Here is a 14,081-nt window from a genome sequence, read left to right on the forward strand (position 1 = left end):
GTAACTTGTGTGGTGGTGAACAGTTTGTGTAACTGTAATTTAAGTAGCTGTATGTTACTGTATGTTACTAGATATGAGATTATGAACAGCAGTGTGTGCAACTGTCACTGTGTGATTGTCACTGTATGTAACTGTATTTGTGACTGTAAACAGCTAGGTTTGTGATTGTCACTGTAAGTGTGTGACTTTCACTGTAACTCTGTGTGTGCCATTATGAACAGCAGTATGTGTGGTTATCACTGTGTGTGTGTGTATGTGTGATTGTATATAACTGTGACCATGTGACTGGCAGATATGGTGTGCAGTTCTGACTGTGAGTGAGTGTGACTGTTGCCATGTGTAACTGCGTGTGTATGGCTGTGAACAGCAGTGTTTGTGATTGTGAGCATGTAATTGGGAAGTGTTCCATACAGTTATGTCTAATAGGGTATGTCTACACTACACTCTGACAATGACAGTTGCACACTCTTGCAGTGACAGTTACACATGCTCACTATGGGTATGTCTACACTACCACCCTAGTTCGAACTAGGGTGGTAATGTAGGCAACCGGAGTTGCAAATGAAGCCCGGGATTTGAATTTCCCGGGCTTCATTTGCATCTCGCCAGGCGCCGCCATTTTTAAATGTCCGCTAGTGCAGACTCTGTGCCGCGTGGCTACACTAGGCTTCCTATTCCGAACTACCGTTACTTCTCGTGACGGCAGCGTGAAATGAGGAGTAACGGTAGTTCGGAATAGGAAGCCTAGTCCGAACTACCTAATCCGTGCCGCGTGTAGCTGCGCGGCACGAAGTCCGCACTAGCGGACATTTAAAAATGGCAGCGCCCAGCGAGATGCAAATGAAGCCCGGGATTTGAATTTCCCGGGCTTCATTTGCAACTCCGGTTGCCTACATTACCACCCTAGTTCGAACTAGGGTGGTAGTGTAGACATACCCATAGTGAGCATGTGTAACTGTCACTGCAAGAGTGTGCAACTGTCATTGTCAGAGTGTGATTGTCACTGTATGGAAATGCATGTGTGTTTGTGAACACCTGTGTGTGCGACTGTCATTGTGTTGTAGCTGAATGTGGGTCAGTTATAGGCGTGCATGTGTGACTGTCACCATGTGTAACTGGGTGCTGTGATTGGGACTATCCATGTGTGTGACTGACACTGTGCACAAATGTATGGCTGGCTGTGACTGTTCATGGATGCAACTTTGACTGGCTGGAACTGTGTGTGTGCCCCTGTAAATCTGATTGTGTAACAGCATCTAACTGTGAATGTGTACCTGAAAGTTTAGGTGATTCTGTGTGTGCTCCCTCTCCACAAATGCACCTTTTCCATCAGCCACCCATCCAGATGGATGTACACAGGCTGCCTGCGGGCACACAACATCCTGCACCTAGAGACAGAGCCACATGGGCACAGGCACACACACACTGGCTCAGTGTGCACAGGTTTATACACACTCCTAGGCCTGTTTCTATGGCTTTGTGTGATGGGAATGTGTCCTGGCTCCCAGTTTCTGCCTCCCCTTCCCCCTCCCCCGCCAGCTCTAACCCGCCAGACCTACCTCCTCTCCCAGACATTCACATTTATGCACAGGCGACAGTGCTGGGAGCAACCCCTGACCCTGCCCGTGACCTCTGACCTCGTCTGGCTTCACAGACAGTCTGCACCTGGGACTTGCTCCCCCTTGACCTCTTAATACCCCCCCTACTGCCTGCTGCCAGACATTAACCCCGTGAGTGCCACAGCCCTGCAAAGGGTCTGCACGTTAACCTGCTCTGGAAGGGGAGTTTAGCACTTAGAGCAGGGGGGCTGGGATCCAGGATGCCTGGGGTGATGTGTGAATTCCCCATGAGTCCCCTCCCCCAATCCTTAGTGGGACCCCCCAGGCCTTGGCTCAGATTCAGGGTGCTGAGCGCACGAATGCAGGAGCAGGGCTGGTCAATTCAGGGAAAGTGCAACCTGCACCCCCATACAGAGCCTGAGGCTCCCCCCTCCAAAGAGAAGCTCTTCCTCATCCTGCCCCCCCTTGACCTTACTCAAACGCACCCCGAATGTCTATCTTTGGGCAGTTCAAGTTGAACCCATTAACCCGTGTGTAGAATGGTGCCCCTCACTCTTGATCCGCAGCCCCCAGCTACCCCAACCCTTGCTGACTGTGCCCCTCACTCCCAATTCACAGCCCCTGCTAGCTCACTCCTGGGGTGCCCCCCTTAGCTCTGCCGGTGCCCCTCATTCCCGACTTGCAGCTCTGCCAGGCCAGCCCTAGGCCCCCTCAGCACTGCCAGTGCCTTTCACTCCCAACCCGCAGCCCCTGCTAGCCCAGTAGCCCAGCCCCCCCGCCCCGGTTTTCCCAGTGCCCCTCACTCCCAACCCGCAGCCCCTGCTAGCCCAGCCCCCCCGCCCGGTTTTCCCAGTGCCCCTCACTCCCGACCCGCAGCCCCTGCTAGCCCAGTAGCCCAGCCCCCCCCCCGCCCCGGTTTTCCCAGTGCCCCTCACTCCTGACCCGCAGCCCCTGCTAGCCAACCCCCCCCCCCCCGCCCGGTTTTCCCAGTGCCCCTCACTCCCGACCCGCAGCCCCTGCTAGCCCAGCCCCCCCATTTTTCCAGTGCCCCTCGCTCCCAACCCACAGCCCCTGCTAGCCCAGCCCCATTTTTCCAGTGCCCCTCACTCCCAACCCACAGCCCCTGCTAGCCCAACCCCCCAGTTTTCCCCTTGCCCCTCACTCCCAACCCGCAGCCTCTGGTTACACACAGTCATGGGGCGCTAAAGATTCCCCCTCCCCCTCTTTGTGACTGTAGCGTGGTGCATCTTGGGAAGAATAAATTATATTGCCAAGGGACAGGCAGAAATCAGGCAAGGGGGGGTTACACTTCCCATACACTTCCTAACCCCCCCCCCCCCACACACACATATTTGTGAGGACCCCTTCTCCTGTTCTCAGCAACATCCATTAGGCTAGAAGACCCAGGCAGCCTCTGCCAGGAAAAGCCAGCAGGCCCCATCGCCTCCCCTCTTCCCTTGCATGGTCAGATTTACCCACTAGACTCCACTGCCCTCCCAAGGCTGGGGAGAGAACCCAGGAGTCCTGGCTTCCAGCCTCCCTGCTCTAAGCACCAGACCCCACTCCCTTCCTGGAATCCTACCCCCCCCCCCCATTGCTAATGGGTGCACTGGACCACATTTGCTTACATAGAGGGGGGCCTTGCCTCCCCCGCACTCTTTCCCTTCATCCCGCCTCGACATCCATCCTCATCTGGGGGGGCAAAAGGAGCAGAGATCTGCCCTCCATGCCCCACCCCCTGCAGCATCAGGGAAAGCCCCCCCCCAAAAAACAGCCCGGTTTCTATCTTTCCAGATACCCCCAGAAAAACAAGCCCCCCCCAGGATCAGAGTCCCCAGAACTTCCCCCACAGCTCATTGCCAATCTGGGGGTTCTCTGCACCCACCCCTCCCCCAAGATCAGAGAGACACCCCCAACCACCCCCTAGCTCAGTGCCAATCCGAGGAGTCCCCCCTGGATACCCATCCCCCATGTTCAATGACTCCGCCAGCTTGGAGCCAAACCGGGGACACTCCCTTCCCCCCAATTCTCAGCCCCCCCCCCCCCCCGCAGCTGAGGTTTATTCGAGGAGTGGCCCCCTGCGCCCCGAGGCTGGCGGCACCCCCACAACCCCGGCCACACAGCTCAGTGCCAATCGGGGGGGTCTCCCCTGCCCCCTCCCCCGCCGAACCGAGCCCCCCAAGCCCATCCACCTACCTGCTCTAGCGCCGGCTGCGCCGCGGCGCGCGGTGGGGGGGCCAGTGCGCGCCTGGGGGCGCCCCTCCCCATCCCATGCAGATGAACAAAGAACCCAGGGCGGGGGGTGCTGCGATCCGTCCGTCCGTCTGCCCGCCCCCCACCGCGGCCGACCCGGCTGTGCTGGGGGGCTGGGATCCCTCCATCCAGCCCCCCCCTTCCTCCGGCTCCGCTGCGCGAACTTGACCAGCCCAGCGACCGCCGCTGCGCCCGGCTCCCCCCCCCCCCCCCCCAACCCGGCCGCGGCGCCTCCGAGGGGCCCGGCTGGGGGAAGCCGGCAGGGAGGGGGCCCGCTGCGGGCTGCACCTGGGGGAGAGGGGCCCCGATCCCCCAGCCAGAGAGGAAAAGGCAGGAGCCGCTGCCCCCCCCGCCCCCCGCAAGCTGGCGCTGGGCTCGGGAGCGGGGGGGGGGGCAGCGGGGGAATGTGGCAGGTTGCTGGTCGGAGACAGAGGAAAGATGCAGAAAGGGGGCGAGGAGGAGGGGGGCGAGCAGGGCTGCGCGGGGGGAGGTAGAGATGGGGGTGGGGATGGAGAGAGCCCGGGTCCGCGGATGGATGGACAAATCCACGGAAGGAAGGAGATAGATAGATAGATAGATAGATAGATAGATAGATAGATAGATAGATAGGCAGGCGTAGGGGGATAAATGGAGGGGGTACTGAGGGACAGACAGACAGAGGGTGTCTGGGGTACACAGATGGTGGGAGGCAGGGGGACAGATGGGGGGAGGAAGGATGTGTACCGGGATAGAGGGATGGATGGAAGGGATGCGGGGGGACAGAGGGACAGACAGAGGATGTATTGGGAATGGATAGAGGGGGTGCACAGATGGAGGGAGGCAGGGAGACAGACGGATGGACAGACAGACAGGGCATATAGGGAGGGGGCAAAAGGGTAGCAGCCCCAGACCCTGGAGAGGCTGTTGAGCGGCAGGGAGAGACAATCTCCAGACAGGTCTCTGTCCTTCCCTAGTGCTGGCTGCCTGGTGGGGGGAGTGGGATCCATGCCCCCCCCCCCACCACACCGCAGTCACACACTGATCCCCCCCTACAACTCACCTGCCGGACCTAAGCCTCATCCGCTTCTCCCAGCCGAGGGCGCCCGCAGAGCGGCATGCTGGGAGAGGCTCTTTGGGGTGCTGGTGACATCATCGGTGGGGGGGGGAGGCGGGAGAGAGCCATGGAGCCTGGATTCCGGAAGCAAAAAGCAAAGATGCCCACCCTGGTACTCGGGATTCCCTGAGTCTGACCCCCCTGCAAACCCACTGCTGCCCCGACAGCCAGCCAGGCCCCCAGAGGAGAAAGGCCCCCGAGCCCCATTCCCCGCACTCCAGAATCCACCTCTATGACTGTAGGGAAATGGGGGAGGGAGGGTCTGGTCTTGGCTGCCCCCGGCCAATGCAGAGTCATGGGGCCTGGCCGGTGATGCTGCGTGTTCACAGAGGGGTGACAGGGATGCGATTTGCTTCTCTGACCTCAGGGACTCATCCCGCTGCAGGGAGAGAAGAAAATAATGCAGCATAAATGGGATTAGCCACTGCTAATCGGGGGCAGAATTAATTAACAGGAGATAGAATGATAACGAACAACTGCTGCTGTCCCAGGCCTGGACTTCCCTTCACTGCCCTGCCGGTGCCCCTCACTCCCGACCCGCAGCCCCTGCCAGGCCAGCCCTGCCCCCCAGCCCTGCCGGTGCCCCTCACTCCCGACCCGCAGCCCCTGCCAGGCCAGCCCTGCCCCCCAGCCCTGCCGATGCCCCTCACTCCCGACCCACAGCCCCCGCCCCCCAGCCCTGCTGATGCCCCTCACTCCCGACCTGCAGCTCCTGCCAGGCCAGCCCTGCCCCCCAGCCCTGCCGATGCCCCTCACTCCCGACCTGCAGCTCCTGCCAGGCCAGCCCTGCCCCCCAGCCCTGCCGATGCCCCTCACTCCCGACCCACAGCCCCCGCCCCCCAGCCCTGCTGATGCCCCTCACTCCCGACCTGCAGCTCCTGCCAGGCCAGCCCTGCCCCCCAGCCCTGCCGGTGCCCCTCACTCCCGACCCGCAGCCCCTGCCAGGCCAGCCCTGCCGGTGCCCCTTACTGCCAACACGCAGCCCCCTGATGTTCCTCCCTCACCAGGGGGAAGCATTCTTAGGGGGACAAGGGTTTTCCCAGTTTTCATGGGCTCAGGTAAGATGCATTGGGCCAGTGTGACCCACAAGTAGAGATGGGGACAGTGGGCAGGGCACTGTCTGTGGCTGACAGGTGTGTTTGTGTGTTGAGGGTGTGCTAAGGGCTCTGTGTGTGCGTGTGCATTTTGGGTGGAGTGGTGCTGAGGGCAGTCTGGGTGTGTGTGCGTTTTGAGGGGACGGGGTGCGTGCTGAGGGCAGTCTGCGTGTGTGTTTGGAGAGGACGGGGTGCATGCTGAAGGCAGTCTGTGTGTGTGTTTGGAGAGGACGGGGTGCATGCTGAAGGCAGTCTGTGTGTGTGTTTGGAGAGGACGGGGTGCGTGCTGAGGGCAGTCTGTGTGTGTGTTTGGAGGGGACGGGGTGCATGCTGAAGGCAGTCTGTGTGTGTGTTTGGAGGGGACGGGGTGCATGCTGAAGGCAGTCTGTGTGTGTGTTTGGAGAGGACGGGGTGCGTGCTGAGGGCAGTCTGTGTGTGTGTTTGGAGGGGACGGGGTGCGTGCTGAGGGCAGTCTGTGTGTGTGTTTGGAGAGGACGGGGTGCGTGCTGAGGGCAGTCTGTGTGTGTGTGTTTTGAGGGGACAGGGTGTGTGCTGAGGGCAGTCTGGGTGGATGGGTGCATTTTGAGGGGATGGGGTGCATGCTAAGGGCAGTCTGGGTGGGTGCGTGCATTTTGAGGGGGTGGGGTGCATGCTAAGGGCTGTCTGGGTGTGTGTGTGCGTTTTGAGGGTGTGTGTTTGTGTGCTGAGGGCTGTCGGGGAAACATTTTCACTCTCTGGTCTCTGTGTACCCGTGTGCAAGGTCAGTAACTAAACTTTTTCTAGCACTTTGGCCCCAAAGAGCTCTGTGGAATGGAAATACACACACCCGTCACCCAGGGGAGATGCAGCTACCTCTGGGGTAGGTGCGGAGGCTGTTTACCGGGGGACCCCCTCAATCACAACAAAGATGCAGCCCCTCTGGAGTGGTGCGCCATAGCTGTTTCCTGTTTATATTGGGACCCCCTCGCCCAGCACTGAGATGCAGCCACCTCTGGTGGTGCGCAGCAGCTGTTCACGCTGAGTTCTGAAGGGGGGGCGGGGCAAAAGGAGGGGGTGAGGAGGCCCAAGATGGGAAGGGCTGGGAATTCCAGAGGGGAATGGCTGGCTCAGGGAAATGGGGCTCAGTCAGCGTATGGGGCCAGACGCTGTGGGGAGGGGGGCATGAGACAGTGGGAAGGCACCAGGCCAAAGGGATGTGGGAGGAGAGACATCTGTGGGGATGGGGGGGGGGCCTGAGGTCAGGAATCAGGGTAGCATGATGGAACCCCTGCCCCCAATCCCCACCCCAACCCCCTGCCAGCCCAGCCCTGCCCCCCATTTCCCCCTCCCACCCCAGCCCCCTGCCAGCCCAGCCCTGCCCCCCACTTCCCACCCCTCCCACCCCAGCCCCCTGCCAGTCCAGCCCTGCCTCCCACTCCCCCCTCCCAACCCAGCCCCCTGCCAGCCCAGCCCTGCCTCCCACTCCCCCCTCCCAACCCAGCCCTGCCCCCCACTTCCCACCCCTCCCACCCCAGCCCCCTGCCAGCCCAGCCCTGCCCCCCACTTCCCACCCCTCCCACCCCAGCCCCCTGCCAGCCCTGCCCCCCACTTCGCACCCCTCCCACCCCAGCCCCCTGCCAGCCCAGCCCTGCCCCCCACTCCCACCCCAGCCCCCCCACTCCCTACCCAGCCCCCTTGCACCCCAGCCCTCTGCCCCCCAAGCCCTGACGGTGCCCCTCACTCCCGCGCCTCGGGCCTGCGCTCCCCCCACCCGGCAGCCTCTGCCTTTGGCTGGAAGCCAGGGCAAAAAATTCCATCTCCCTCCCCCTCGGCTCAGGCTGCTGCAGCGGGGAGCGCCGGGAAGGGGCGGGGGGCGGGGGGGGGGAGGCGGTGCTAGTCCCAGCAGGGGGAGGGGGAGGGGAGGGGGGCGGTGCTGCCCTAGCAGGGGGAGGGGCTGACAATGGCAGGGAAATTCCACCCCCCCAGCTCCAGTCGGCCCCGGGGCGGGGTCTAGTCTTTCTGCGGGGCGGTGGGTCGGATCTGGCCCCAAAGCAGGGGGCGGGCTGGGGACAGCTGGGGCTGGGTTGAAGACCGACTGAGTTGGCTGCAGCGGGTGCTGGGGAGGGGCGGCAGGCTGGGGGGCTGGGGGGAGGACAGGCTGGGGGGGGGGGCTTGAGAGCAGAATTGGGGTGGCCTGCCTGGAGGATGGGGGGGGGGGTTGGCGGGGGGGACGACTCTAGTCTGGGGATGTTTAGGAAGCCCCACCCCTGCCTCAACATCATATTCTTCCAGCCAATGGGGAAACTCTGCGGTGGCTCCGTCTTTCCATAGGTAACCAATCAGATGGCCAGATTCCTGAGCTCACCTTGCTCCTGTCCCTGGGCCAGGTCACCACCTAGGGGACGCTGGGGTGCAGGGGCGGGGTGGGGGTCAGTGGGGGGTGCTGGGGTGCAGGGGCGGGGTGGAGGTCAGTGGGGGGCGCTGTGCTGCAGGGGACAGAGTAGGAGTCAGTGGGGGGCGCTGTGTAGCAGGGGGCGGAGTGGGGGTCAGTGGGAGGCACTGTACTGCAGGGGACAAAGTGAGGGGTCAGTGGGGGTCGCTGGACAGCAGGGGACAGGGTGGGGATCAGGAGGGGGTGTTGGGGAGGGGTGTAACTAGGGGGTACCAGGCTGCAGGGGGCAGGATGTGGGAGCCACTGGGGGGGATTTTCCTATTGGGAGCCAATCTCGCCTTTCCCGGGGGGGGGGGGTTCTTCCTCGTGGGGGGCAGGAAGGTCTCTGGTCTGTCATTTCTCTGTCTCTGGCCATTAACTGACCCCCTCCCCCCCCCACAGGTTAGTAGCTGCCTCCTAGCCAGAGACGCCCTCCCCCTGCCCGAGCAGGCCCAAGATGTCCTGTCACAGAATTTATGCTGCCAGCACATTTTAGGGTCGTGCGAGGACATTTAATGTCTTGGTTTCTCATCACCCGCCCTCCTGCACAATCTGGATTCCCGGTCCCTTTCCCAGAGCTGCTCTGCTCCCAGCCCCTGCTCTAACCACTAGAACCCACTCCCCTCCCAAAGCCAGGGAGAGGACCCAGGCATCCCCGCTCCCAGCCCGCTTTGCTAGGGGATTCACACCAATCTGTCCCCCCTGAGTGTTCTCCCCCGGCTCCTGCAGCTCTGAATGGGGGGTGATGGTAGAGACAGAGAGGGGTGTGCGTGTGCGCGCTGCCCCCTGCTGGAGGAATGAGCCCTGGTCTGGGAGCCAGAGAGTTTGACATCCAGCCTGCGCCCATGGCTGGGAACCTGGCCTGGCACGGTGTCTGCGGGCCTGAGATCGAGCTGTTCCTCTGGGCTTTCTCACCCTCACATCCTGGCTTGCACAGCACCCTGGGCACCCCTGCAGAGCGAAAGTGACCTCTGATGTGGGGCCCAGGGTCTGCTTCGACAGGGGAACTGCGCCCGGTGCGGAGAGGCGCCCACCTCTTGGGTGGGGTGCAGGGACCCTGCCCTGCCCCAGCTGCTTCTTCCTGACTGACCTGCCCCGCCGGGCAGGGGATGGTCGGAGGGCGCTGGGCTGCTCTGATCAAAGACCGTGACCCCAGGCTGTCTGGGGCCTGTTATCCCCTTTCTGCGGAGAGCAGCTGGGAGAATCATTGCAGAGCTGGCGGAATGGGGGGCTGGGCTGGCAGGGACTGTGGGGTGGGAGGGAGTCAGGGGTAACAGCAGAGCTGAGGAGGGGGCCCACGAGTCAGACACAAGCCCTGCCGTGCGAGTTTGTACGGAGGTCGCTGAGGCTGAAAATCTCTGGGTGAGGGGGGCACCCCTGGCAGAGCCCGCAGACCCCAGGGGACCCAGCTGAGAACTGCCCCCCAGAACCAAGGGACAGGGCATTTTTTTCTTTCATGGGGCTGCCGTTTCCCCTGGGCCCAGCAGGTGGCGCTGGCACCTCACATGGACCAGACCCAAAAGGATGCTGTTTGGTGACATGAGCTGTTAGGTCTGAGCTGGGGTCCCACTGGCCAGAGCCATCAGGCACAGGGGCAGGGGACAGCCCAGCTTGGGGGGATGGGGAATGGGGCAGAGGTCTGTGGGGTGGGTGCTGGGTGATGCTGGAGGGGCTGTGGGTGTGTGTCTGTCTCATCCAGACCATCCCCCACCCAAGGCTGAGCTCAACAGGGTGTCTCCCTCTCTCCCACCCTTCTTTCCATTCCCTCAGCACCCTCCACCCCTTCCCAGCCACCATGCCCCAGTCCTGTGGGGTCCAGTGAGCCTGGGTGGGGTGGAAACTGACCAGTGCCCTGGCAGATAACGGCTAATTAGAGATGCTGGGAGAGGATGCAGGGGGGGGGGGGGAGGGGGAAGAGCTCAGCCACAAAACAGCTGGCTCTGTGGGGGCTCTTTGAACCACTGGGGATGGGTCGCCCAGTGCTGAGACGCGGCTGCCTTGGGAGTCGGCTACAGGGACTGTTCATACAGGGATTCCTCATCTGGCTCTGAGACGCGACTGCCTCTGGGGTAGCGCGTGGGGGCTGTTAATATAGGAACCCCTTGCCCAAAACAGCAGCCCCTCTGGGGTGGCTCCCAGCAGGGCAGGGCCCTATACCCTATTCCCCCCGCTCCCAGCCAGCCAGTCCCCTATCTGAGCCAGATGGGAGCTAGCACCCCCTCAGAGGGGAAAGTCCCAGGGCTCAGTCCCCAGCCCTGCCAAATCCAGGCAGTGACGGTGGATCATTTCCCACTTTCCCGGCATCCCGCCCTGGCCAGATGTCTTTAAGCTGCTTCCAGAGCCCAGCTGTGCGGGGCAGTGGGGGTGAGCTGGAAGGGTGCCTGATCCCGGCTTCGTCTCGCCGCTAATCCGTCAGCACCGGCCCAGCCTGGGCGCTGAGTAACTGGGGTGAATAAGGCCCAGCTCATCTGCAGCCGGCAAGAGGCACAGCCCAGACCAGGGAGGCCAGGGCTTGGGAGGGGATACCGGGGAATTACTGCACCACACACTTCAGTCAACCTCCGTGAGGGGTCAAGAGACCGGCTGGCCCCTGGTGCCCCAGTGTGTCCCGGCTCTCTGCTCCCCACCGGGGGCCTGGGTGGCTGGCAGGAGTCTGGAAAGGATGAAGGGCCCAGGTAGCAGTCCCGATCTCCCTGGAGCCCTACACCCGCCCCAGGGGAAAAGGCCAAGGTATGGGGTTCATAGCAGGAGCCCACCAGCCTTTCTGGTCAATTTCAGGGCTGCAGTCCCTCTCCACCCCCAGTTGTGAAATTGGCGAGAACACTCACAGGCTTCCACGGAAAGCCATAAAAGATCATAAGCAGTCATTTATCCCAGCATTGAAAACTCTCATCTGCCGCTGCCGCCGCCTCCAAGTTCTCTCTGGGTATGTCTACACCGCAAAGTTATTTCGAAATAACTTTCCTAGAGTCTACACAGCCATTCTGTTATTTTGAAATTAATTAGAAATAGCGGAGGGCTTATTTCAAAATCGGTAAACCTCATTCCACGAGGAATAGCGCCAATTTCGAAATTGCTATTTCAAAATAAGTGCTGTGTAGACACTTATTTCGAAATAGGGAGCCTCCAGCCCTTCCCAGAGTGCCCTGCTGGCCGCCCTGGCCACAAGATAACTTCTGACCTGATGCCCGGCCGGAACTGGTTCCAACCAGCCTTAAACGCAATTCAACGTCCACTCAGTGTGGACGCGCTATTTTGAAACAGAAAAACGCTATTTCAAAATGCATTTTGTGTGTAGATGCGTTATTTTGAAATAAGCTATTTCGAATTAACTATTTTGAAATTGGATATTTTGAAATAACACTGTAGTGTAGACATACCCTCTGATACTGGAGAGATGCATTCACCTGCCTAGCACGGCCCCTTCCTCTCTCTGGAGCAGAGCTACTCAACACATGGCCTGTCAGCCGCATGCAGCCGACAGCCCGTCTGCAGCCTGAAGTGCAGTTTGAGCGTACGCTGGTGTCCCGCGAGTGGGAGCCAAAGCAGAAAAAGAGTCAATCTAGTCGTCTTCTGTTGAGATGTGTTTTAGTAGTTCAATTCCTGGATTGCCATTGCTCATTAAAAGTGCTGTCATATGGGTGGAAATTGGGTAACTATGGCATTTTATTAATACCAGCAGAACTTACATCTCTAGATCCACAGTCAATGCTCCTCCTAATATGCCATTGGCCATCTTGGCTACAAGGGCATCCTGTTGACTCATATCCAGCTTCTCATCCACTGGAATCCTCAGGCAGTCGGTCCCCAGCCTGTAACAATTCTTGGGATTCTTCCATCCCAAGGACAGAACTCTGCTCTTGTCCTTGTTGAACCTCATCAGATTTCTTTTGGCCCAATCCTCTAATCTGTCCAGGTCACTCTGGACCCTATCTCCACGCTCCAACATAGCTACCTCTCCCTCCAGCTTAGTGTCATCCGCAAACTTGCTGAGGTGCAATCCATCCCCTCAGCCAGGTCATTAATAAAGATGTTAAAGGTGACGCGTTGTCACCATCTCATCGGATGGAACCTTGACCAGCCTTGGACCATCGTGTGCCTCGGGTGGATTTTCTGCTCTAGGGTCCTTTCTGTCCCGTGCCCAGCGCTTCACCCTGCCCCCCCATGCCTTGCCCCCCCAAATCACACCCAGTCCCAGTGCCTGCACCCCCACACGCCCTACTGTCACAAGGATGCTCCGCTCTAGCTGAAGTGCTCAAAGCTCACAAGACACGTACTTGTTAGCCCAGGGCTACTCAACACACGGCCTGTATGTTTGTGGCCATGGTGCCATTTGGGTTTACACGGAGCTCTACACGCCGCCCACGGCTGGGATCCTTTGAACATGGCCCCCACTGGGAACACGCTCCACTGGTGAGGCATCAAGACGCAAGCGGACGGACTGGCTAGAACAGGGGGTCAGGGTTTCTAGCCCCCAGGGCATTGTGCCGGGAGCACCAGGGCATTGTGCCGGGAGCACCAAGGCATTTTGGGAAGTGCTTTGCACTCATGCCCACCAGTGAAAGAAGCTATTTGCATATATTTGCATATATATTTGCATGTCTATGCAACCACACTTAAGTTGTGGCCCTCGGCCTGTGCTGTGAGTATCATTGTGGCCCCCGGGGCTTCCAAAGTGGAGTATCTCTAGACTCCACTCTCCGAATGTGATTCCTGCAGACATTGGGGGCAAGGGCGAATGACAATGGTGAAAGGGTGACGGAAATGTGACCTATTACATCACCCTCAATGAATCAGAGAAGATTTGGGTTGGAAGAGACCACAGGGGGTCATCTAGTCCCAATCCCCTGCCCAAAGCAGGACTAACCCCTACAAAACCATCCCAGCCAGGCTTGGTCTAGCCCCTTTCCTGGGGCCACCACCCCTCTAAGGCCCCACCCCTTCCATCAAGCCCCACCCCCTTGTTCCAGCCCCTCCTCCATTGCTTCCTTCCTCCAACCTCACTCGCTTTCACCGGGCTGGGGCAGGAGGCTGGGGTGTGGGGGAGGAGAGAGGACTGCAGCTTGGGGTGTGAGCGCTGGGGAAGGGCTGGGGACGAGGGGTTAGGGATGCAGGAGGGGGCTCAGAGCTTGTCAGGGGGTTGGGGTGTGCGGGAGGGGTGTGGTGGCAGCTCCAGGAGGGAGTTTGGTTGCAAGAGGGGAATCCAGGCTGAGGTGGGAGGGATCGGGTGGTGGGGGAGGGGTTTCCCAGCAGTGTTTTCTGTGGCTCCCAGTGGTTGTGGTCCCTGGCCAATCCTCCCTGGCTGCCCCTGAACCTAGGGGCCGCAGGGATCTGACAGCCGCTTCCAGGAGCCGGCCAGAGCCAGGGCCTGGGACAGGTGGGCTGTGAAACTGGCCAGGAGTTGGTAGCCAACAGGCGACGCGAGTGACGCAGTGTGGACAAAAAGACACAACATCACCTACTGAGGCTCACGGATGCCCGGCGCCTTGACTGGGGCTGGCGTTTGTGTGGGGCCGTAGGGAGTTCTCTGCATCGGCAGCAAGGTCCACCAAAGGGGCTTCACGTTGACCTTGGGCTGTAGCATAGACCAGGCTGGACACTAGAAGGGCAGCTGCTTCTTGGGAGGAGCAGGGAGCCCTTGGATCTGAACCAGTGCTGTTTAACAGTGCAAA

Source organism: Pelodiscus sinensis, chromosome 24 (genome assembly GCF_049634645.1).
Source record: "Pelodiscus sinensis isolate JC-2024 chromosome 24, ASM4963464v1, whole genome shotgun sequence".
Classification (NCBI taxonomy): Eukaryota; Metazoa; Chordata; order Testudines; family Trionychidae; genus Pelodiscus; species Pelodiscus sinensis.